The sequence below is a fragment of the Cynocephalus volans genome, chromosome 4 (genome assembly GCF_027409185.1).
Source record: "Cynocephalus volans isolate mCynVol1 chromosome 4, mCynVol1.pri, whole genome shotgun sequence".
NCBI classification, from domain to species: domain Eukaryota; kingdom Metazoa; phylum Chordata; class Mammalia; order Dermoptera; family Cynocephalidae; genus Cynocephalus; species Cynocephalus volans.
This window is the reverse complement of record NC_084463.1, coordinates 84,030,465-84,055,434: the sequence shown is the minus strand read 5'-3', so window position 1 is coordinate 84,055,434 and position 24,970 is coordinate 84,030,465. Positions and strand designations below refer to the sequence as shown.

Below are 24,970 nucleotides of genomic sequence, written 5' to 3'. Positions count from 1 at the left end.
ACTAAACTTTTTTTTTTTTTTTGTCTTTTTCGTGACCGGCACTCAGCCAGTGAGTGCACCGGGCCGGCCATTCCTATATAGGATCCGAACCCGCGGCGGGAGCGTCGCCTCGCTCCCAGCGCTGCACTCTCCCGAGTGCGCCGCGTCACGGGCTCGGCCCCTGTTTACTCTTTAATAAAATGAAGGAGGATTTTATACATATTCAGTAATCAAGCTTATTACCTTTGTTTTCAAATCTTCTATATCTTTATTACATCTTTTCTGGTCAAAAAAATGATTGATAAAGAAATGTTGAAAGCACCCACAAGATGGTGAATATAAAAATGTTTTCCTATAGAACTGTACTTTACAAGATTTTATTTTAATTTGGTGGATATAATGTAAGAACTGTATCTTCATGGTCAATTGAGTCTTCTATCATTATGTGGTGATCCTCTCTATCCCTAATACTAATTTTCATCTCAAAAACTATTATACCTAAAATTAATATAGCTATTAAAGCTTTCTTTAGGTTATTGTTTTCCTGGTATATCCCTTTTCTATCATTTTACTTTTAACTTTCTCAAGTGCTTATTAGATGAGTCTCTTATAGACAGCATATATAAAATAAAATTTTATTATTATACAAACTGATAATCTCCATCTTTTGAAGTGTGTTTATCCCAATTAGATTTATTAGGATTACTGACATATTAGATTTTTTGCTTACCATTTTAATGTTTGCTGTCTATTGTCCCTGTGTTGCCTTTTTCGCATTGAATTTTGTGTTTTTGTTTATTTTCTCCATTTCTTATCCCTACTCTTCACACTTGGTAGAGTTACTTCCTATTCATCTTCTTTTAGCAGTTACTCACATATTTTTATCATGCACGCTTAAAGCCCAAAGTTAATTATTTTATCCCAATCTTGAAAAGCCAAAGAAACTTAAAACTTAAAACACTAATTCTGACACCCCTATTCTAACATGCATGTCGGTGTTATACAGCATTTTAGTTCTAACTACAACAAATACTTGTATTTGATTCTACTAGTAGAAAGAATATGAGCATATGAAGCAGACAATTGTTGCTTAGATTAATTACACATTTGTCAATTTTCTTGCTCATAATTCAGACTGTCCTTTTTGATGACTTTTATTTTTCCTGAAAGGCTCACTTTAGAAATCCCTCTAGTGTAAGTCTGTAGTGAAAAACTGGATTTTTGGTTTTTGTCTATTCAAAACTGTCAGTATTTCACCCTTGTCCATGGAAGATAGTTGTGCCAATTACAAATTTCTGAATTTTGATACTTGTTTTCTTTCAGCACCTTGAAAATATGATCAAAGACATCAGCAACATTTGTGACCTTGCTAAATCCATGTTTCTGGTCATCATCCCACTCTACGCTCAGGGACAGCTGGCACTGTTAATCACTTCTTCGAATACTTTCTTTCTTGGTTTTCAGGACCCTTCAAGCTCTCCTCTTTCCATCTAACTCTCAGTCTCCTGTGCTGGCTCATCAGCTTCTCCCAGTATCGTAGTGTCCCAGGACTCAACTCTCGGACCTCTTCATATAAGCTTCACTTTGGTGATTTCCTTCAGTCTTAAGGCCGTAAACCTCAACATGTATATTGACTCTCAAATTTATATCTCTGGCCTAACCTTCCCTCTAAGTTTTGTACTATTACATCCAAGTTCCTCCTCAGGATGTCTGCTTTTATCCCAACAACCATCTCAAACACTCCATGTCCTATACTGGTATTCTGATCTTGCCCCCAAAATCTGTTCCTCCTGCTATGTTTTTCCATTTGAATAATTAAAACTTCAGTCCTCTCAGGTGGTCAAGCCAAAAACTGTATAGTCACCAGTGGCCCCTCCTTTCTCTTTTAGACCAGATCCAATCAATAGCAAATCCTGTGACCTCTACCTTCAAATCTATCCTTATACAACTGATTCTCACCACCTCTATTGCAATCCTGGTTCAATCTCTCATTATCTCTTACCTGCATTGTTACGATAGCCTCAAAATAGTTCTCGCTACTTTCACCTTTACCACAACACACACTAGCCAGAATGATCCTGTTATAATGTAAGTCACATGATTTCACTCCTACGCCCAAAACCCTCCAGCGACTCCACATCTCACTTGGTAAAAGCTGTAAATCTCCTTGCTTACGTCTTTTTTCTTTACCTATTTCTCTCTCCTTACACTGCTCCACTCACACGGTCTTCCTGTTGTTTCTCTAACTGCTCAGGCACCACTTCTATTCCTCAGCACCTTTGCATCTACTGATTCTCCTTTCTAGAATATTCTTCACCCAGATGTCTATATGGCTTACCTCCTCACCATCTTCAAGTTTCTGTTCTGAAAACAACTTAGCAAGACCTTCTCTGACCACCCAACTTAAAGATGTTCCCCCAACATTTTCTATGCTCATCTGTTTCATTTTTCCCATGATTACCACCTCCTATGATACCATGTATTTGGTTCATTTTGCTCACATTAGCTACTTGAGGGCATATTTATAGTGGCTAAAACACTATGAGGAGTAGAAATAAACAGTTGTCATATAAATGAATGAATAAATGAATGAGTAAATTATTTCACTGTCTTCTGATTTGTTCTTAGGGGCCTTTGTTACTTTGCCATTCATTTCAGAGTGATCCTTCTCTCTGTCCATTTTAGATTATTTTCTTGGTCTTTTTTGTTCAGTAGCACTTACTATTAATAATGTGTCTGGGAATGGGTTTATTTTTATTTGTTCTGCTTCATATATGTTATGCTTCCTGTATCACTGCATGATCTTCACCTCTCCTCGTTACCTTTCAGACCTTGTACCTGTCACTCTTCCCTCACTAACTCTGCTCCAGCCACACTAGCCTGTGTCTGTGGATTCATGTCTTTCACTGATCTCAGAAAATGTTAAGCATTCGTTTCAAGTAATCTCTCTCATCATTTCTCTATTCTCTTGTCTTAGGACTCTAGGTAGACATGTATGAGACCTAATTATTCCATATTCCACAATCCTTAGCTTCTTTCATATTTTTCATCTTTTACTGTCTCTGTGCTGCATTTTAAGAAATTTTTCAGATCCTCTTGTAATCTGTGTCTATTCTGAATTTAGATTATTTTATTCCAGCAAATGTATTTCTAAAAGCTCTATTTTGAATTTTTTGTAGTCTCTTATGGCTTGCTCATGTAGGACTCTATCTGCTGATTCCTTAATCATTTTATTTATCATTATTTTTATATAATATTTATAACACATTTATATATTATATACCTAATATGAGGGTACTTCAAAAAGTTTGTAGAAAAATAGTATTGAAAGATAATGCAATCTTACCATGAATTTTTTAAAGTACCCTCATTCTTGAAGCATCTAAAATCCATGAAGATCTAAATCTTTTATTTGATCTTTCTGATTACACTCTGGAGGTTGTTCCTCATCCCCCACCCCTATTATAAATTTGGGGATCTTTGATTATAAAATTATATTTCGTTTATCTTACGCTTTGGAAAACCTAGGGACCTAACATAGGATGCTAACAACACTTTCCTGTAGAGAGTATTTATAGTTGTTCATTTTTTGGTTTTTGACTTGTTTTTAAAAAGCTAGGGCACTATCACCTTGGGACCCCCCCCCACTCCTACTTCTAACGTCCCAGGTTTAATTTTGGAGGCCTGGATTTTTTTTTTTTAAGGCCCCTGACTTTGTTGCTGGCCTTCATGGCTGTTATAATTTTTCACCTGCAGATGAGACCTTATGTGTGTACTCACAGATCACTACTCCAGTTTCAGTAATTTATTTTTTTAAAGTTTTCTTTAACTTGCTTCTTTTCTTTCTTCCTTCCTTTCTTTTTCTCTGCCTCCCACTCTCCCTTCTTTTCCTTCTTTCTTCCCTTCTTCCTTCTTCATTTCTTCTTTCCTTTCTTCCTTCTTTCCTCCTTCCTCCTTTTTATTCTTCTTGGTAATTCTCTGTATATCCTGCGCACACAACAATTTAATGAATATTATGTTTAACGCAGGATCTAATTATTTTGTTACAAATAAGCCCGTCAAAATATCTATTTCACCATAGAGTAGTAAGTGAAAGTTAATGACTTTTATTTGTTATCGTTGTATCTAAACAGTTATTCACCATAGGGCTTTTTTAATAAAAGCTTTTTCTTGTGGTTTCTTCTACCTTCACGCTGAAGTTACATGAATATTCACATATATTTTCCTTAGCTCCTTTATAGATAAATTTGTTAAATATTAATGCTTAATACCATGAAATTAATTTTGGTATGTGAAATAATGTAATTATCTACCTGTACTTTTTTCTAAATAGCAAATACATTGTTTTAACATTGTGTGCCAAATTCTTACACGTACTTGGAATTATTTCCAGATCTCTATGTTTTTCCACTGATCTGTTATTCTAATATATGATGAATAAGTAAGCTATGCATATTTTTCTGCCTCCTCATTCTCTTCCACTTTCTAGTCAATTGTAATCAGATCTCTGCTTCTACCACTTTCATACAATTTCTCTCACCCAGTTTGCAGATTTCCAACATGAGGCACATAACCTGATGCTTACCTCCCCTAGTCTCTACAGTATTTAACAGTGCTGACACCTCTCTCCTTCTTGAAATAGTTCATGAACTTTTGGACACCAGGAAACCACCTTTTCAGCAACATTTATAGTATCTTCCACATATCCCTCTGTCAATAGATAGTGGTAAACTCATTGAATGTTGTGGGAAAGTCCTAAATCACCAGTCATCCAAACAGTAATGTCATAATAGTTTGAAAAACATTTTAAAAGTACAGATACCAGAGCCCTGCTCACAAATATCTTCTGTTTGAGTAGATCTAAGATGGAAATGGGGGATCATAATTTTAAATGTTTTGTAAGTGACTCTGACAAATATCCAGGTTGTGAATTGTTGATCCAGCCCAATCCTATTATCGCTTAAATGAAAAAATTGAGACAAAATTATCATAAGATTTTAAAAGTGGGTGGAATGCTGGGCATAATCCAGCCAAACCTCTGATTTTGCAAGCTCTTAATCTGAGGTTCAGAAAGAAAAATGACACTGCAACACAGCTGCATATTCAGAACTACATCCCATTTACTGAAGCTTGAATACCAAGCAAGTGGATAGAGATCTTCATAAAATCTTTTGAAGGAGACAGTATTACTATTTTCATTTTAGAGATGAAAAAACTGACATCCAGAAAAGTTGGATAATTTTTTTTTATGACTACTTAATTAGTAAATGAAAGAGCCAAACTCCCAGGTAGTCCAACACCAGAGGCTGTGAGCTCACCTGCTCTACTCTTGAAGTCTGCCCAACTCACATCTTCCACTGCTGACTCCTGAATACACACAACAACCCAGATAAAAATAAATAAAGCTTTGTTTTCCATCATTGTGCTTTAAGAGAAGATAGAAAAAATCCTAATGAAAGTAGATTATTACAAAAATCATTCCATGACACAGAAGTGGCAGCAATTCTTTGGGTCACTATTCTACGCAAACATGTCTTCTTTTCAAGTCAAAACTTAAAGTCATAACAAGTGTACATATAGGCGAAATAAATAAATATTCCACCAACATTTATTGAGTCTTTACTAAGGGCCAGAAGCCAGGCTAAGCATTGTTGATATAATAGTGAATAAAACACACATGCTGTCTATCCTGAAAGTCTTCATCATCTAGTAGAGAAGACAGATAACTAATCAGGCAATTAAACAAGAACGTGAGAACTGCTATTATTGAGGCCCTTATTTTTTACGTTAGTCTGTAAAACATACAACAGGAGCAGCTGGAACTGGCAGGATAAGTGAAGCAGGGTTTCTCTTCAGCTGATATCTGAACATTAACATAGAAGGAAAAAAAAGGGAGAGGAACAGCTAACAAGAGTGATGTGGAAAGGCAAATATTATTTAACCATTTAGGAAGCAGCACTGTTCAATAAACAAAATGTATCTACAAAGATGGTAGCCAGAAGAAAACAAGGGAAATCCCATACACACTGTATAAATTATCAAGTTATTCTTCTACTATGTTTGAAAAACCATGCTGGATATGTCATTCTTATATACATTACTGCCTTATATTAAACAAAAATTATCCTGCAAATAAGTTTCTTAGAATTTTCTTATAATTAAGTAAGTAAAATCAGATTATAAATGTAATATTAAGTGCTTGTTCTAGGTCAGGGACTCAAATCTGTTTTAGGTAATAGAGAAACAATATCAAACAAGATACAGCTTCTGCCAATAGACTTAGAGGGGGAGAGATTTGAGGGGAAAATAAGTTTTTATACAGTGGGACCTGTACCACAACAGGGTAGGCATAGAATGCTATGAGATTATACCCCAAGTTCGTCTAACTTTGTCTTTCTGTTCAGGAAAGACTTTGCAGAGGTTCTGGGTAATCTCATTCCTGAAGGATGGATAGGCTGAGCAAGGCAAAGAAGAGGATATGAGAGAGTGTTCTAGGCTGAGGGAAGAACTTGTGGACAAGTGTTCAGGGAAAAAGAATGTGTTGTATTTGGGAAACTACAGGGGTTCACAGCTGGACAGTGCTCTGCTCATACATGGACGGCAGGTACAGAGGAGGCACAGCCATCTCATCAGGTAATACTAGGAGAAATGGGTCAAAAGGGGAAATTACAGGGGTTCTCTGTAACAGCAGCACTGAGTACTGCAAAGCAGGGGTGAGAAGTGATGAGTAAAGGGAGAGGAATCAAGGAAGACACCCCTCTTGGGTTTGAGCAGTTAGACAGGTGATGGTACTGTTCACTATGACGGTGATCACAGGAAGAAGAAAGAGTTCAGTGGGGTTGGATGTGCTGCCATGATAAGGTTAATTGTCACATTGAGTTCAGATGCCTACGGAGAACTCGAATGGAGATGCTAGGCAGTGAAATATGTAGGTCTGAAGTTCAGATGCAAACTCTACCTAAAGTTGTAGATGAAGGGATTCTTTCCAAACTCAAGTGACTGTAATCTGTAATAAACTAGTAAATTTATTTGAAAAGAGTTTGAAAATTCCCTCTAAAATATAAGCGGAAAACATTGGAGGAGAAGAGAGAGAGAGGAAGGAAGGAAACGAAGAAGGAAAAGAGAAAAGGAGGGAATAAATCTCACATCTATTTGGCCCCAATACACACTTTAATTTACATTAACTTATTGTTTCCAGCTACCCTATAAAACTATAATGACGTCTTTATTTTCCAAAGCTTTCAATGCCGGCCTTTTGATCCCAAATTCATTGATCTTTCTGTTATATCCCACTTCTGTCTGTGTGAAAAACCTCTGGGGTGTTGTGGGAGGGAGGGGACAAAGGGAAAACCATATTGTCTTCTGACAATTAGTACTGCTCCTAGTTCAGAAAAATGTTTTTCTACTCAAGCTTTTTCTCAGGGCAACCTTAACTTCCTTGTTCCTGAAGCTGTAGATCAGAGGATTGAGCATGGGCACCACAATGGTACAGAAGACTGTGCACACTTTCCCCTGATTCATACACAAACAGGAGAAGGATGGGGGACATGGACACCCTCGACTTAAAAAAAAAACAGAAACAACAACTGCATGTGAGGTACAAGTGCTGAAGGCTTTGGACCTTCCTTCAGTGGAGTGAATATGTAGGATGCTGGAGAGGATGAAGTGTAAGAGACAATAATGGTGAGGCTGAGCACACCACCGTCAAAGCCCACAACACCAAAACCATCATTTCATTGATGAGAGTTCTGGTGCAAGAGAGCTCCAGGAGGGGAAGGATGTCACGCATGTAATGGTTGATGGTGTTAGCCTAACAGAAGGTCAGCCTCATCATGCACCCTGTGTGGGCCCAGGCACCTATAAATGCCCCCACATACACAATCACAGTCAGCAGAGAACGTACCTGAGGAGACATGGTGACCTTATACAGCAGGGGCTTACAGATGGCCACATAGCAATCATAGGCCATCACTGTTAACACATAGCACTCTGCACTGACAAAGAAGCAGTAGAAAAAGAGCTAAGTCATGCATACTGCATAGGAGATGGTGTTCATCTTTGACACAAAGTTTACCAACAGTTATGGAGTAATAACAGAAGATCAATATAGGATAATTTAAAGAGGAAGTAGTACATGGGAGTGTGAAGGTTAGAATCCAGTCCAGTTAGAAAAACCAACCCAGTTTTCCTGACAGTGACTACACGGATTCCTAGGTAGAGGAAGAAGAGAGGGAACTGGATCCCTGAATATTCTGTTAGATACACAAGAGTAAACTAAATGATGAAGGAACTGTTTCCAATGTCCATTCTCTTCCAGTGGGATCTGAAAGATAGGACAGTACAGTCATATTTGAGACAGAACCCAGATTTACCATGCAATGCCATGCCCAATCCCTTCTGAAGCCAAGAAGCCAAAGGCTCTGCTGAGGTTTAACTATCTGATAGAAAACTGGATCTGGCACTGCTCGTACAATAAAGACAGGTGCATGGGAGGCATCGGCATAATGAAAGCATATGGGAGAAATTTGTCCAGGGGAGGAAATGCAGTGATTTCTCATCTTTTCTCTGACTCAATGTGTCACTAACACTTATTCCACTTTATGCTTGTCAAACTTCATAAGCCATACTCAGGCTACCTGTGCTGACCACCAGCCCATTCTGGATGCAGTGTAGGGTGGAGACCATGAGCACCATGTTCATGGCAGAATTAAGGAATCAGAGACGCACAGAGGTCCTTTGGCTTCTGAAGTACATACAGCAAGAAAGTTACTGTCAGCAATAGAACCTTGGTCTCTTTCACAGGAAATTCTATAAGGAGCAGAAAGAATGGAGGCACTACAAACCGAATCATCTCAGCAGTACTTTTGATGTCTACTTTTCTCCTGCACAGACCATTTAATTATCTGTAACTCAGGGTCAGAGCTGCAGAAAGAGAGTCCATGGAAGGACATAAAAACATAAAGATTCAATGCTCATCCTCCTTCTGCCTAGAGGCATCAGAACTGTCCTTGTGTTTTTTCCTCCACCTTTGTTCTCCAAAGAGAAATAGCTTTGCTGCTGCAGAAGGTTAGTTCTGAACTAAAACCCTCCTTTTGTGCAGAGAGGCTCAGCACATTTATAAATCTGTCTTTGACTCACTCAGAAAATCAATCAAATAAAGATCATGGTTTTCAATATGAATTTGCCAGGCAGTGATCATTAAACTACAAAAAAAGGAATCCAAACAGTTCTTTTATTTCCAACAAAATAACATGTAGCATCGTGTAAATTATTTTATTTTGAGCTTCAAGGTCTTGGGGATTTGATACACAGGCTTTCCCAGGACCCTCTCCATCACTCAAATCTTTTAGGAAAGACAGATTTAAGAAACTTTATACACTCATGAAGATGCTTTGACCCTGGTGTCTTTGGAGACAATATTCAACTCAGATTTTCACATCAGGGATTGTACATTCCTCAGGGCAGAGAAGGTAGAAATTTTCCCTTCACTTCTATTTCTCCCAGTTCTTCTTTGATTAGATAAAATTGTTCACACATAGCTAATGACATTTAAAATACCTCTCAAAATATTACATGTACATACATATCCTCCCACACATGTATTACAATATGACATATATGATCATATGATGCATAATACCTTATATCTTTTAAAACAAATCACTTCCTTTTCCTTTTTCGCTCAGCACTCCCCTTCTTTCTTCAGCTCCCTTCAAACTCATCATCCCCAGTTATTCGTGGTTATAACCTAGCACACACCTTCTCATATTTTACTACTTACTCACATAACCAAATATTATAGGGGCTTTACACTTGACTTACAAAGTACTTATTTTATTTACCTCTTTCTTTTGTCAATTAAAAATACTTTGCTGAAATATCTCCAATATTCTGTGTTGTAGATATAACTTACCCAACCACTCCATGTTAATAAATTCGTTATTTTACCAGTTTTTAACCACCAAAAACAATGCTGAAATAATCATCATGTGAATACACCTTGATATACCAGTACTTTTATTTCAATGAGATAAATTCACAGAATGTTGTATTTCAGTTTATTCTTTTTGTAAAAGCTATAATCACATCTCCATGGGCAATGTATGAAACTTTCTTTTCTTCTCCCAACCGAAGTGGTATTGGTGTTTATAGCTGTGACAGTCTGATAAGCGTAAAGTGATGTATCACAGTTACTTTAAATTGCATTCTATTACTGAGCTTGAGCATCTTTTCATAAATTTGTAAACCTTTTGAAATTGCTTTTCTGACTTACCTATTTATGTCCTTTCCCCATTTCTATGCGGTTGTTTTCTCTCTTCCTGACCAATTGAGGAATACAGTGAATACTAATCTTCTGTACGTTACCTGCATTGAAGCTATATAATTCGTCCTAATCCACTATTAGTCCACTGATTGCTTAAAGTATCTTTTGCCAAACAAAAGTTTTAAAACTTTACACAGTCAAATATGTCTATTTGAATATACATAATATATACAGACTTGCCCCATATATCACCGCTCTGATACCACCACTTGGACTTGAGAGATGACTGTCTCTTAACTTGCATCACTACAAAGCGCTGAGGATTAGATCCCTGCGCCATCCATTACCCGTCCCAGTCTGAGGCAGAGTTTCCCACAGCCCAGAAAACCCGGTTACATTGTCCTGGGGGTGTGGGTGGGACACCCGGACAGCCCCACCTGCCCCAGTTTAGCCGCCTGGGCAATGGGTTTCAGCCAAAATGAAAAAGGGGGGTGGTGGTGGGGCCTCCCAGAAATGCAATGACCCCCTCAGAAAATTCCCGGGGGCAGACGGGCGCAGGGCCCGGCAAGGAGGACCCGCAGGCGCGGAGCCTCGGCGAGTGGACTGCAAGGGGCTCTCCTGGGCTGCCTGGGAGGGCGCCGTCCCCCACACGCGCTGCCGCGCGGCCGCTGCACAGTGACCGGCGAGGCGGGTTGTCCTGCCACCATCCGCCCTGCTGGGATCCCGGCGCTCCCCGCCACCGCGCCCTCGCCACCGCGTCCCCTGCCGCCCCGCCCCGCCACACTCGCAGCCCCCGGCCCGCCAGGCCCCGGGGTCACGCTCCACCGCCTCCCCTTATCCGGCCCCAGCACCCGCCGCCGCGGCCACCCGGGGCAGACATGGCGGCCAGCGCCAGGCTCCTCCTGCCCGGAGGAGGGCGCCGGGTCTCTCGGCCTGCGCCGGCATCACCGCCGCCCCGCCCCGCCACACTCGCAGCCCCCGGCCCGCCAGGCCCCGGGGTCACGCCCCACCGCCTCCCCTTATCCGGCCCCAGCACCCGCCGCCCCGCCCCGGACACCCGGACCCTCCCGAGGCACCCCGCGCCTCCCTTCGCCTCGGCCGGACACTACTGCCCTCGCCGCGGCCCTACCTCCTGGGTCCGCCTCAGCCGCCCGGTCCCGCGCGCTCGTCCCGCACTCGGACGGAGGAGCCTGCATGCGCCCGCCGGCCCGGCCAGAGCCCAGGAGACGTCCGAGCTCCCCGCTTCCAGGCGGAGTGGAGCCCGGCTCTCAGGAAGAGGTGGGGACCGCAGGGCACCGTGGAGACCCCAGCGCGGGGCGGGGAGGACTAGTTAGGAAAGCCGCCCCTTTCTCACCTCCAAAGGTGAGGCAGGGTCTCCCACTGGCTTCGCTCCCACCTACCAGTAATTCCTTTTAAATAGCGCAGTAAATAAACGAAATGCCTGGGAATAAACTAAAGATGTGAATGATGTCTACAATAAAAACTATGAAACACTGACGAAAGAGATGAACACACAAGGTAGTAGACACCCCCAAGTTCACGGGTTCAAAGAATTAATGTCATTAAAATGTCTACGCTACACACAGTGATCTAGAGATTCAAAACAATCCCTATGACAATACTAATGAACTTTTTTTCACAGAAATAGAAAAAAACAATTCTAAAATTTGTATGGAACCACAGCACACCCCAAATAGACAAAGCAATTTGAACAAAAAGAACAAAGCTGAAGGCATCTCATTACCTGACCTCAAAATATGCTATGAAGCTATAGAAATTAAAATGGTATGGTATGAGCATATGAAAAAATGCTCAACGTCACTAATCATCAGGAAATTACAATCAAAACCACAATGAGACATCGCCTTGTTACTGTCAACAGGCTAAGGCTTGCCCTCTCACACTAAACAAATGACCCAAAAGTCTAAAAGTTGGTGGTAGCACTGGAAGCTTTATTCAGATAACCAGCATCTGGGAGGAGACCAGGCTGAATTCATCCTGCCTTCTCATGCTTGTTCTGGGGGTTGTAAAGGGGAAGAGGTGGGAAGGTGAGGTAAAGGTTTGTCCTGCAGACAGAGAGAGAGGCTGGTCACCGGATCAGCAGATTCAGATGTCAGGGTCCCATGATGGACTGGGTGCTTTGGCATCATGGAGTCTGCAATTGATGGACTGGTCAGCTTCAAACCCTTGACATTACCTCAGGAGTCCTCATCTCCTAGGGAGAGCTCAATGACTATAACCTCAGTCAAGCATCACTGGAACATAAAAACGCCTGACTCATACCTCTAACTAACGTGGATGCAATTTTTCTTTAAGCAAGAAAGTGAGCTAATAATCAGCTAGGGTGCTTTGCCTTTCTCTTGGAATTCCTTTCTTTGCAATTGATTGGGAAAGGTAAGAAAAACGAGAAAACTTAGTCTCAATTCCTAATTTTAGGTGCACGACATCTAAAGTAAATCAGCATAAGAAGGTGTAATGGGAAATGAACAGAAATAAACTTTTGAGAAGGATCCTTTGGGGCATGATTTCATCCCCGGGGCAGTTTTAGCCATACGGTCAGTTTCTCAATTCTTCTGCTAATCTCTAGAAATAGATGATTATCACTTTCTAAGTTAATGACTCACTGAAATTTTCTGTTTGGTCTTAGTTATCCCAAAGATGGCAGTTCTCTGGCTAAGGTCCCTTTCAACCTCACCCCAGATAGACTGGTTATTCACCAAAAGACTAAAAATAATGTTGTTGAGGGTGCAGAGAATGGGGAAATCTTATACACTATTGGTGGGAGTGTAAATTGCTACAGCCTTTATGGACAACAGTATGGCGGTTCCTCAAAAAATAAAAAATAGAACTACCTTATGATCAACAATCTCAGTACTGAATATATATCCAAATAAAATAAAATAAATGTGTCAAAAATATATCTGCACTCCCATGCTCATTGTAGTACTGTTCACAACTGTGGAGGACACCAACATTAATAAAGCAAATGTATTTCACAGGGTCTAACTTATAGCTTTGTGGGGCCACAGCCCTGTAGTTTTAGCAAAGCCAAACCCAGTAGTTTAAGGTACAGCCTAACTTTTTAGTATTGAACATAGTAATGCTAAGCTTGGTGAAAACAGAAAACTTTCCCAGGACTAAAGTCTCTGTTGTAGATAAAAAAAAATTGTAACAGCAAAAATGCTTGCTCTAAGGGCAGTCATCCTTGGTGCAGCTAAACCTAATGATGGGAAAGTATTTGAGCTAAAGGCTTCAAGGTTGATGGTTGGGGGATGTTTCACATCTTGCCTCTGGCTGTTTCTCTGAGTTTCTTAAGGAACTAAGTGTTGCCATGACAATTATCTCATTGTTCTTTTTGTAACCACCAGTGTTCTTTTTCTGTAACTTTCTTGCCTGGACAATAAAAACTGAGAGAAAACCTAATTTGGGGTTAATTTCCTAGGAATCCTTCTCTCTTGAAGGAATTGTTCCTGGGATTAACCCTTTCGAGCATCTCACTGCTCTGGAGAAATGGGCTTTGAGTAATCCCGGCTTTGATTAATTCTTTGCTTCTCCATCACCCTGGGAGAGGTGACACACAATAGTTAAGAGATGGAAATCTTAAATATCCTTCAATGGATGAATGGATAAAGAAAAATTGTGATTGTGTTATATATACACAATGAAGTATTATTCAGCCAGAAAAAAGAAATTACTGCAACATGAATGAACTTGGAGACCATTATGTTACCTGACCCAAACTAGGCCCAGACAGACAAATACCCCATGATCTCATTCATATGTGAAATCTAAAAAATGGGTTCTCACAGAAGGGGTTCTCTCTAAAGTAGTGGTTACCCGAGGCTGAAGATTGTAGTGGGGAATGAAGAGAGGTTGTTCCATGGGTACAAATTTACAGTGAGAAAGGAAGACTAAATTTTAGTGCTCTAGGGTGACTGTGGCTAATAATATTGTATGTATATTCAAAATACCTAGAAAAGAGGATCTTGAATGTTATCACCACAATAAATGTTTCGGTGATAAATATGCTAACTACCCCGAGTGAATCATTATACAATGTATGCGTGTATTGAAACATCACAATGTACCCCATGAACATGTACAGTCTAAATAAAAAATAATAAAATTTTCTATGGAATCAAATTCTTAAAGAATGTGTTCCATTCATAAGGGACAGAGGGGAATTAAATATAGGGAAGTAAACATTTCCCCACGATTAGTACCTCTTAAACACAGGGCACTCATAATCTTGGATAATTTAGCTGGGTTTATCTCTGTTTTCACTTTTAGACTCTGCAGGGAATATAGTCCTAAAACCATGGCATATACTCTCAAAATATCAAGTGGCTAAGTGGAGAACTAATTGAAGTTCTTCACCCACCGTGTAAAAGTTCTCTTCAGGGTCTGGGTGGATCCCAGTGCTTGTGAGCACAGGCCCAGAATCCTGATGCTCGCAGAACATGCCTGCCAGGTGAGTCCTAAAGGACTCCTGAGAGTCTGCCTTTACAGCCCAATGTTATTCAGCGAGTTTTCCTCACAGATGAGGACAATAAGGCACTGAAAGTCACCACCCACCCCTCCCAAAGGCTCACAATATTGGACATGCAAGAATACAATGCACACATCTTTTCAGGGCTGCTCTCATTATATTTAAGTTTACTTATATGGCCAAATGATGAGTCACAAAAGGATTGATCCCTATTATTTTTCAAAGTCTTCCTGAGCCAGGACTTACTTATACAGATAACCTTTCATGAAATAATTGGTAACAAGGCATTAAAATTTGATAATTGTCAATAACATTTGAATATAAATTCACATGGAATAGAGAGTTGAGTTCACATTTATTTCTTCAACCATGAGCAGCTGAGCTCTTAGGACTCAGCTCCTCTTGGGCTTCAGGAGTCACCTGAGTGCTGTGCTCTGAGAAGGAACATGAGTCATTCCTGTCACCCAGGCACCAAATCAATGAGAAATGCCCCTGCTCAGCCCACAGACCATCTCCTCCTCATGTCCGCACCCCCAGGCCAGGTCCTCGGAGTGTTTTCTGAATATGGCCCCTGCTTCAGGACCCCAGGGAGGGACAGTGGCGTCTTAGGTTCTGGATGCCCAGCTTCACACTCTCTCCCACAATGGCCCTCTGAGTCCCTCTCACAAGGGACAGCAAGGTGGTCTAACACCACCTGAACACAGAGCCAAAGGAATGGGGGGACATTTTTCAGACCCTGATACCCTGTTCTGCTGCTGTCTCAAGGCCCTCCCAGAAGAGCCCAAACTTCTAGAGATACAGAGCAGAGGCCATGAGGTAATATGACCAGCACCCACCAGAGTAGACTGAGGACCACACAAGGGCAGTCCCCAAACAGGCAGAAGAGACTTCAATAGTCCCTCGGTACCTTATTTCTTACCAGCTGTCTTTCCCCCATCAAGAACCCCTTCATACAAAATTAGTAAGAAGAGGAAAGGTGGTAAGAAGAATCAATGGAATGAAAAAATAAATAAATAGGACAATAATACATCGCTTTCTTGACACATGTGGAAGGAAACCCTAAGGGAGTTCGTTTGTTTCTGTAACTGACACCCATGAGAATGGTGTTACAAAGTACAGTATGCACCAGCCAGGGGCTGTGATCTGTCTCTGCAGATTTCAGCAAGAGCATAGGTGGGGTCATCTGGGATCACAGATAGGGTCTTAGGAAAAAAAACAGGTACAACAGGTATGCACACACATGCACACCAAACATACACATGCCCATACATTTGTACTATCTTAGTCTGCTCCTAGATCAGCAGCCCCCCACCAGCCAGATGAGCCACTGCATTCACTCTGACTCTACCATGCTCCCCTCACTGTCCAGTCCCTTGCCCTATGGTCAGCAGCATCCGTTGTGACCTGCCTCCGCACAGGTTCAGGATGTGAGGCTGCCACATGCCAGGAGTAGGAATAGAGAAGAAGAGGAGGAGGAGAAAAAGAGGGAAGGAAGTCCCTCTGGAACCCAAACAGTCCAAGCACAGAGGTGACTGTAGATTGCCGCAGGGACACTTTGCACAGACTGTCATTAACTGTCCCATACTCTGCTGGCACCCTAGTCTTTTACTCCCCTCCCAGTCCTCTCTGGGCCTTTTCCAGGCAAAGATTGACTCTCGGTAATCATTTGATGGCCTTGACCCTGGTGTCTAGCTGAGAGTGGGAAGCTGTGGAACTGTGACCTCTAATGAGGTATGTGGGAACCTGGGCTCTGTGTGGCCATTGGGTTGCTGACACCGTGGCAAGGGGGAGGCTGGGAGAGGCTGGTCTGCGGCCTGGGCTGCACCACCCCATTCTATCTCTGCCCCAGAGTGTCCTGTGCTTCCTACAGAGCTCTGAGAGAAACAAAAACAGATACATTGTAACCGATAAAATTTTATTTGTAGTAACCAACAAGGAAGAGTGGGCTCCAGTCCAGAGGGCTTCTGTTGTCCCAGGAGGAAGTCCTTCCTAAGTAACACTGAAGCCTAACTTGGGGTTCTGGTCCCCACCTTGTGCAGCCTTCTAGCTCCATGTTGGGCTGCATTTCCTGAGATTTTGGGTATTTGTATTGCAGCTGCCCAGGAAGGCAAACCTAGGGACTGGGACCCCTGGGCACAGGCCTGCAGAGTTTCCTGGAGAATGACCTCTTGAATTTTGGAAGCAGGGGCCCAGTGCCCTGGGCTTGGCTTCAGACCTCTGCCTTATCGGTGCCCAGATGGCCACTCAGGGCCCCAAAGCCTGGCCTTCCCAGTCTCCTTGTGGGATGGAGGCTGGTGGTTGAAACGCCTCCTCCTGCTGTGCTCTCTCCGAGGGAGGCAGTTGTTCCTTCAGTACCCTGTAGACACTGACTCAGCCTTGCAGGGCATAGGCAGGCCCCAGGTGGGCACACGGTACTCTGCCAGGTTTTGCCCTGCCTTGGCAAAATTTCCAGCAATGGCCAGGGCTGCAGGGGGCTGGGTCCTCTTGGTCATCATCCTGGCTGATGGGGGGCCTATGGTACTTCTTGTGCCCCTCCCCTCTTTGGTCTCTGGTTGTGGCCCAGCTGGGTCCTTCTGGGATTGATACTTGTGTCCGTCCCTCAGATCAACCAGCATGAGCATGCAGGGCACACTGCTGGCTGGCTGGGGCTGGTAGGACACCATGCTCTCCCTCCTCTCCAGTGGTCCGCAAATATCCAGCCTCCCCAGTGACATTGATGTTTGCCATGCCACAGCTACTGTCGGAACCCTGCCAATATCGCCAGTTGTGGAGCCAAGGCTAAGCTCTGGAATCCTGCTCACAGCACCAATTGTCTAGCTCTTAATCCTGTTCGTGATGCCAATTGTCTAGCTACATGACCATGCCAGTTGTCAGGCTCTTTTACCCGCTGGTAATCCTGTACCGACTGGGCTGATTGTTGAGCTAGGTCTGGATCTGGAGCTCCCAGACCCCTCAAGCCCATTCGCAGACTGGGTCACAAACCCTTCATATGCCAGGCTGGGTCACCAGACCCCACACACACCAGGCTGGGTCACCAGACCCCTTCACACAGGTCTATGAGGTAGGTAACTGGCCAAAAGGTCCTGGGAGCCATAGGTTGGAAAGCATGGCTGCGCAGGGTGGACGTCCAAGACACCTGCCCACCTGCTTCACTAAAACTCCTCTCTCCCTCTCTCTCTCTTTTTCTCTCTTAAGAACACGAGAATAGTAACAAAACTAAAAAGATACATTGGCGCACATGCGCACTAACTCCACACACACACACAATTTGCTTACAAAGGATGTGCTAAAACCACACCCAACTGGACCCAAGGTGAGGGCCCTGACCAAACTATTCTATTTTCCCAACAATGTTTGGTTGAGAAGCCATCTGCGTCTGCAGGGCAGCTTGCCAAGTGACTTGGGCCTTGCCTGTGAGCCTTCAGTGGTCCAGGCAGGACCTGATAACGGGGCTTCCATGGGGTTGCAGGACTGGGCCTGTTCTGTGGTCCTGTGGGTGGCCATGGCTGATATGGATGGGACAGGGACCCAGCACTCACTCCTGCTGAAAGCTGTCCAGGGGGAACCACAGACCCCCAAAGTCCAAGTCCGTGTGGAGGTTAGGAAGTGAGCTCCATTGAAGGAGGGTCCTTACTATTGGTGGCCTGTCTGGACCAGGGTCAGGCTGGCCAGACTCTGATTTCCCCAGGCCTGCAGTGAGAGACCCACAGCCCTGGGCTCTGCACAGATCCTCCTGCTGCTGGACCTTGGCCTCCTGAATCTGCTGGACTTGTGCTCGTGGTCCAGAGAGGGCCAGCCCATTATTCTTGGGGAGGGTCTCCATGCTAAGGGAGGCCAGCCAAGGCCTGGGTAATGGGGACACCAGCTCCAGACCCAGGGATTTCCTCAGAAACTCCTCAGGTGTTGCTGCAAGGAAAGATGTGCTCAGCTTCCATACAGAGCCCATGGCATTGGGTCCCTGGAGTGCTCCTGGTTGCTGTGTGGCCTCCCTGATCTGACACTGAGGACACTCCTGCAGGCTGCTGATCCAAAAGCAAAGGGTGTGGTCATCCTGAGGCTTGGAAACTGCAGGGCAACTTAGGCTGCTCCTGGGATGTCCCCACAGTGTTTGGACCAGACTGGCTCAGGTTTTCTGCATCAAGCCCTCACCCCATAGCTACTTGGCCTGGGTCTCAGTCTTGGTTCAGAATTCAAGCAGGTGACACCCTAACTATTACCTGACCCACTTTTCGCCTCTCCCGAATAGTGAGTGAGATGCCCCCAGGCACTTGGCCCCCTCTGCCCCTAGGGCTGTCCACTCCATGCCAAGACTGGACCATTCCCACACTCAGCCAAACTCTAGGTGCTGCCTCCGGCCTAGGGGTCCCACCTGTGCCCTCGCCCCAAATCCTTTTTAGCTTTGGGACTCAGGTTTTTTTTCACTGTCTGGCTTGGAGCCTGCTGTCCTGGCATCCTTGCGTGGGAGTTCGGGAGGGATGCCCTACTGCCCTCTGGGGGCTGTTGCTGCTCTCAGGTGGGGTCTTCTACTTGAACGGATAGGTCTGAAGGCTCCTGCAGCTGTCAGAGGGTCTTTGAGGGCAAGAACTGGAGGGCATGGAGGAGGAGCTGGTGGCAGATGGTGACATCTCCCGCCTCATCTCTGAGGCATCTGAGGCCAGCACCTGTCCTGAGGCCCATCTGGCCTTGCTTTCAGAAGCTTTCAGAAGCTTCTTAGAGCAGAGGAGGGGAAGAGAGTAGAAAGACCAGACAGCAGACCTGGTGATTCCCAGGCCCTCGTCACTATGTACTGCCCCAGATGGTGAATTACCAGGGGACCTAGCACTGGACCCACCTGAGGGAGCAGGTCACACTTAGCTCGATGTAGTTCTGCCATGGAGGCCTGAAGTTGCCTCAACACCTCGTTGTCTTCGACAGCCCAGTCCACAGAGAGATGGTCATGTACGAACTCCAGGATGTCTTCCTGGGACAGCTTCTGGAGGTGTTCTAAACATGGGGGTGGGAGTCAGGCCAGAAAAGGTCCTCCCCAGATGATTCAGTGCCTGGACCCTGCTCCCTTTCAGGGCACTTCCTTCTGGGTGGCTGAGGGGTCCTGCCTTGGCCATACCTGGGTTCCAGCTGTGCACAGGCCAGGGCCAGAAGAAGACAAGGCCAGGGATAGAAGGCAGAAACACCTCTCCTGTAGAGTGTGTTTCTGTCTCTTTATAACACATACTATACTGTACTGTTATCATATGCTTTACTTCCCTTGAAATAAAAGACTCTATTTTATTTGTCTTGTTTATGCCAGGCACATGGGTATGCTCTCAATGATTTTTTTTCAGTGATTTATCTTTGAATGAATGGAAACAGTATTTGAAACAACCATCTTCACCTCCATTATTGTGTTGTACAGTGTAAGGAAGATACTCTGATGAGGAAGAAACAATACTGGACTAATCCTTTCATTCCTTAGACAGTGAAACCATTTTCCATGCACTGGGAATGTTATGTTGTAGAGAAGGGTGACACCAGAGAACAAAAGTAATGATAAGGCAGTTGAAGGAGTGTGATGACCAATGTCTGACACAAGCATCCAGAATATTTTGAAACAAACCTTAAAGCAAAGTACCAAGAATGGCAATGCTCAACAGCTGGGAAACACTAGTAGCAGACCTTTAGCAGAAACTAATCTAAGAATGAAGTCAAAATGTTTTGCCAGCCAATTAGATTGAATAACAGTGAAATTTAACTGCAAAAAGAGATGTTCATGCAACTAATTCATTCATTATATATTTATGCACAGGACACAGTGCCAGGCACTTGGGGTATAGTCAAGATGAGTCCACAGAAATGGTTCATATAAACCCCAAGATGTACATAAAATCATTGACAATGCTGTCCAAATACCCTATCAGAGGTTGCAAACTGATGGCCTGCTGGGTGAATTCAGGCATGTATTTCAACATAAGCCTTTTTCTTTTGGCAGACTTGTTCCAACCTTAAAAATCAGAATATTTCATATATAATTCTGGGTTCTCTTGAAAAAAAAAAATTGAGAAGTTGGCAACACTGGGCTCAATTTCTCCAAGAAATCAATCAGCTGAACCTGAGTTGTAGCTGTGTTACTTCATTTAATGCTCACAATAACCCTATGGGAGATACATTCTAGAAGACACCATTGTCCTTAGTGCTGGGAAACTACTAACAGGTAAGGTAATAGAAGGTGGAAAATGGCAAGAGAGAGAGAGAGAAGAAGCCAGAGAAGAATAAGAAACGCCACGTGGAAGCGTTTTTGTAGTTTGTTTAAAAGCCAAAGTAATAGAGTTTTTCAAGAAGAAGCTTATCTGTTAAGAGAGAGGTAGGGGAAAGATGTTAATCTTCACTTAGAGAACAAAGCCAAGGGAAAGTGTGTTTTTTAGAAGGCGAAAGTCATCAATAATGTCAAATAAGACTAAAAAATATCTGTTGAATTTATCAACCAGAGGGTCATTGGTGACCTTATTTAGAATGGCTTGAGTGAAGTGAGTGGGCTAGGGATTGAGAAGTGAGGAGGATATGGATATAATGAATGAGCATAACTCTCTGGAAGTATGGTTGTGACAGGAGAGAGAGCAGTAGCTGGAGGGGATAGGTGTTTAAAGGGAACTGATATGGGTCTAACTACATTTAAATACTAAAGGGAAAACATCAGAAGTGACGCAGAATCTGATGACACTGGACTAATGGGATGGAAATGGGATCTCTAGAGCAAAGATAGAGGAGTTGGCCTAGATCTGAACAGGAGCATGGCTTCCATTACCATAGAATGTGTGCTAAGGCAGAAAGCTCTTCTGATGTGTTCTCCTTTCTCTATAAAGTAGGAGGCACTGAACACAGTCTAAACAGACATTGAAAAATGAGAATGAGCACAAGTCTGTTGGCTCAGCCAAGGTACGTAGCCATGAATTTGTAATGGACTGCCTGCACAGGGTATTGTTTCTCTTCAAGGATTCCAAAAAGTAGACTACTGGATTCATTGAGGAATAAGGTTTGCCAGCTGGGTGTGATGAAGAACAGTAGGGCAAGAGAGATGAGAATACTGGTAAGGGAGTAGTTGATGTGGAAGACCATGGAGTGGCTTCTTCCTCACTCACTTCTTGAAAATTACTGACATGTCTTTCTCCTGGTTTCCTTCTCAAAGATCTTTGTGGTCTTGTTTTTCTTTTCCCCTACCCCTAAAATACTCAAGGATTCACTTTGTGCTCTTGGAATTTTCTGTGATCTTGCCCACATTTCTGGCATGTAATACTAATTAGGTCCCTATTAATTAGTTCCCTATCTACATCCCAAACCTCACTATTGAACACCCAAATGGACTCACTTATAAACCCCATGAACACCTCAAACTCAATAGGTCTAAGACTGAATTAATTAATTCCTCATCTCTCACCCTCACTAGTTCTTTGTAACTTCTACCATCATCTTCCTCAGTAGCTCAAGCTGAAAACCTGGTAAAAATCCTGGATTTCTCCCTCTCTTCAAACCCAGTCGACAGCCTCCCACCCCATCCCAGCCCAGTCACTCTCCTTCACAGAGGCACACAGTTGACCACCAACTCCTCTTCACTCTTACCTTGTACACCCCAAATCTTTCCCTTCATCTTTATTTTCAGCCACACCCACAGAAAGTTTCTAAACTAGATTTCCCCTAAAGAGTTTTATTCCCCCTTCATACGTTGCTGGTGGGAATGGAAAATGGTGCCTTTTGGTAGTTCCTCAAAGAGTTAAGCATAGAATTACCACATGACCCAGCAATTTCACTCCTAGTTATATACCCCAAAGAACTGAAAGCAGGGACTCAAACAGATACTCGTATGCCAGCGTTCATTGCATTCACAGGAGCCAGAAGGTGGCAACAACCCAAGTCTCCAATAACAGATGAATGGGTAAATAAAATGTGGTATATCCATATAATGGAATATTATTCAGTCATAAGTAGGAATCAAGTTTTGATACATGCTACACCATGGATGACCCTTGAACACATTATGACAGGTGAAATAAGACAGATACAAAAGGACAAATACTGTATGATTCCCCTTATATAAAATAACTAGAATGGGCAAGAAAGTAGATTAGAGGTTACCAGGAACTGAGAGAGGCAGGAATAGTTTACTGCTCAAGGGCCACAAAGATTCTGTCTGAGGTGATGGATGTGTTTTAGAGGTGAATGGTGGTGATGGCTGCACAACATTGTGAACATGATTAAGGCCAATGGATTGTACGCTCACAAATGGTAAATGGCGACAATGACTGCAAAAGGTCTTCTTGTCTCCAGCCTCACCCTCCTCTAAGCAATAACATAAATTTCATCTTTCTCAAACACCAATCTCATCATGTTTCTGTACTCCTTGAAACCTTCAATGACTCTCCAGTTCTTTCAGTACTAAATCCAAACCCGCAAAGGTCCTCCCAGATCTTCCTGCCTGCGTCTCAGGCATGAATTCTTGCTTCTCCCTGACCTGCTCTCAAGTTTCTGCCCTGTCCCTCAGTAACCAAATATTACTTTCCTGGAACTCCAAAGTAGCTTTCCATCTCATAATATAAGAGGATATTTGGAAATGAAATTTTTATTTAAATCCCAAGAAACTAAGCATTAGGCCAGGCAATGTCAAGATTGAGAAGTTCTCATCTGGAATTTATTCACAATAGTGAGGTAGAAATGTATCTAGTGCAATGTGCTGAATGTTAAAATTATTTAAGAAGTATGGCGGGGGGTACAGTGGGAGTCTCCTAACTGCTCAGAAGAGTTGGACAAAGCTTCATAGAGAAGACAGTAAGAATTGGATCTTGTATCATGTAAGAGTTTGCCAGGAGAGGAAGGGGGGCATTCACTGACTGCAAGGTGGCAAGAAATTGGAATAAGTGGGTAGGGAAAGAATAGAAAGTGGGTGCAGGAGGGAAATGAGGTTGGGAGACGATGATAGGTTAGGGTTGGATTGTAACCACCTTTGCATGCTATGGTAATTGTGAAATTTGTTTTTACAGACTCTGGGGCAATTAAAGGTATTTTGTTTTTGTTTTTGTTTGGTGGCTGGCCAGTAAGGAAATTCAAACCCTTAACTTTGGTGTTACTAGCACTACACTCTCCCTAGTGAGCTAACCAGCCAGCCCTGACGTTTTTAAACTAGAGATTTGATCTGTTTATATATTGGCATTTAAGACTAGAAAATTTGGAGAGCGTTGTTCATGGATTGGAGTGGGGAGTGAACTGGGGAGGTGTGATAGGGACTGTTTGTGGCAAAAAGAAGAGCCTTAGAGTGAAGAAGAAACAGCCTAGTTTAAGTAAGATGGATTGGGAGTAAATGAAAAATAACGATCATTGAGTTTCTAGGCTGCTGCAGGAATTGTTGAGGGTGCTTTACATAATAATACATTTGCAACTGAATTTACTTTCCACTGAAAAGGAAAAACTGAATGAAGAGAAAAAAATTTATACCTGTTTGTGGAAAAAAACAAAAACAAAAGACTTAGTTTTGAAACCATCTTTAGAGAATAAAAATTGAAGGCTTTTCCTTCAGACCTGGAAGAAGACAAGGATGCCCACTTTCCCCACTCTTATTCAATATAGTACCGGAAGTTTTAGCCAGTGCAATAAGGCAAGCAAAAGCAATAAAGGCTATGTAAATTGCAAAGGAGGAAGTCGATCTATCCCTATTTGCAGATGACTTGATCCTATACATAGAAAACCCTAAAGACTCCATCAAAAAATTACTAGAAATAATAAATGAATTCAGTAACGTGGCAGGATACAAAATCAACACACACAAGTCAATAGCCTTCCTATATGCCAATAATAAAATAGCTAAAGAAGAAATCAAGAAAGTAATCCCGTTCAAAATAGCTACCAAAAAGTGAAATACCTAGGAGTAAATTTAACCAAGGAGTTGAAAGATCTGTACAATGAAAACTATGAAACACTGGTGAAAAAAATTGAAGACACAAATGAATAGAAAGATATCCCATGTTTTTGGGTTGGAAGAATTGACTTCATCAAAATGTCTGTATTACTCAAAGAAATCTACACATTCAACACAATTCCTATCAAAATACAAATGACATTCTTCACAGAAATAGAAAAAACAATCTTAAAATTTGTATGGAACCACAAAAGATCCTGTATAGCTAAAGTAATCTGAAGAAAAAGAACAAAGTCAGAGGCATCACAATTGCTGACTTCAAAATATACTATAAAGCAATAATAACCAAAACAGCATGGTA

The 24,970-nt window shown here is 42.6% G+C and overlaps 1 pseudogene; it reads right to left on the bottom strand.

Moving 5' to 3' along the window:
* Positions 1-7,365: 7,365 nt before the first annotated feature.
* LOC134376231 (olfactory receptor 8B8-like) lies at positions 7,366-10,583 on the bottom strand (annotated as a pseudogene).
* Positions 10,584-24,970: the final 14,387 nt, after the last annotated feature.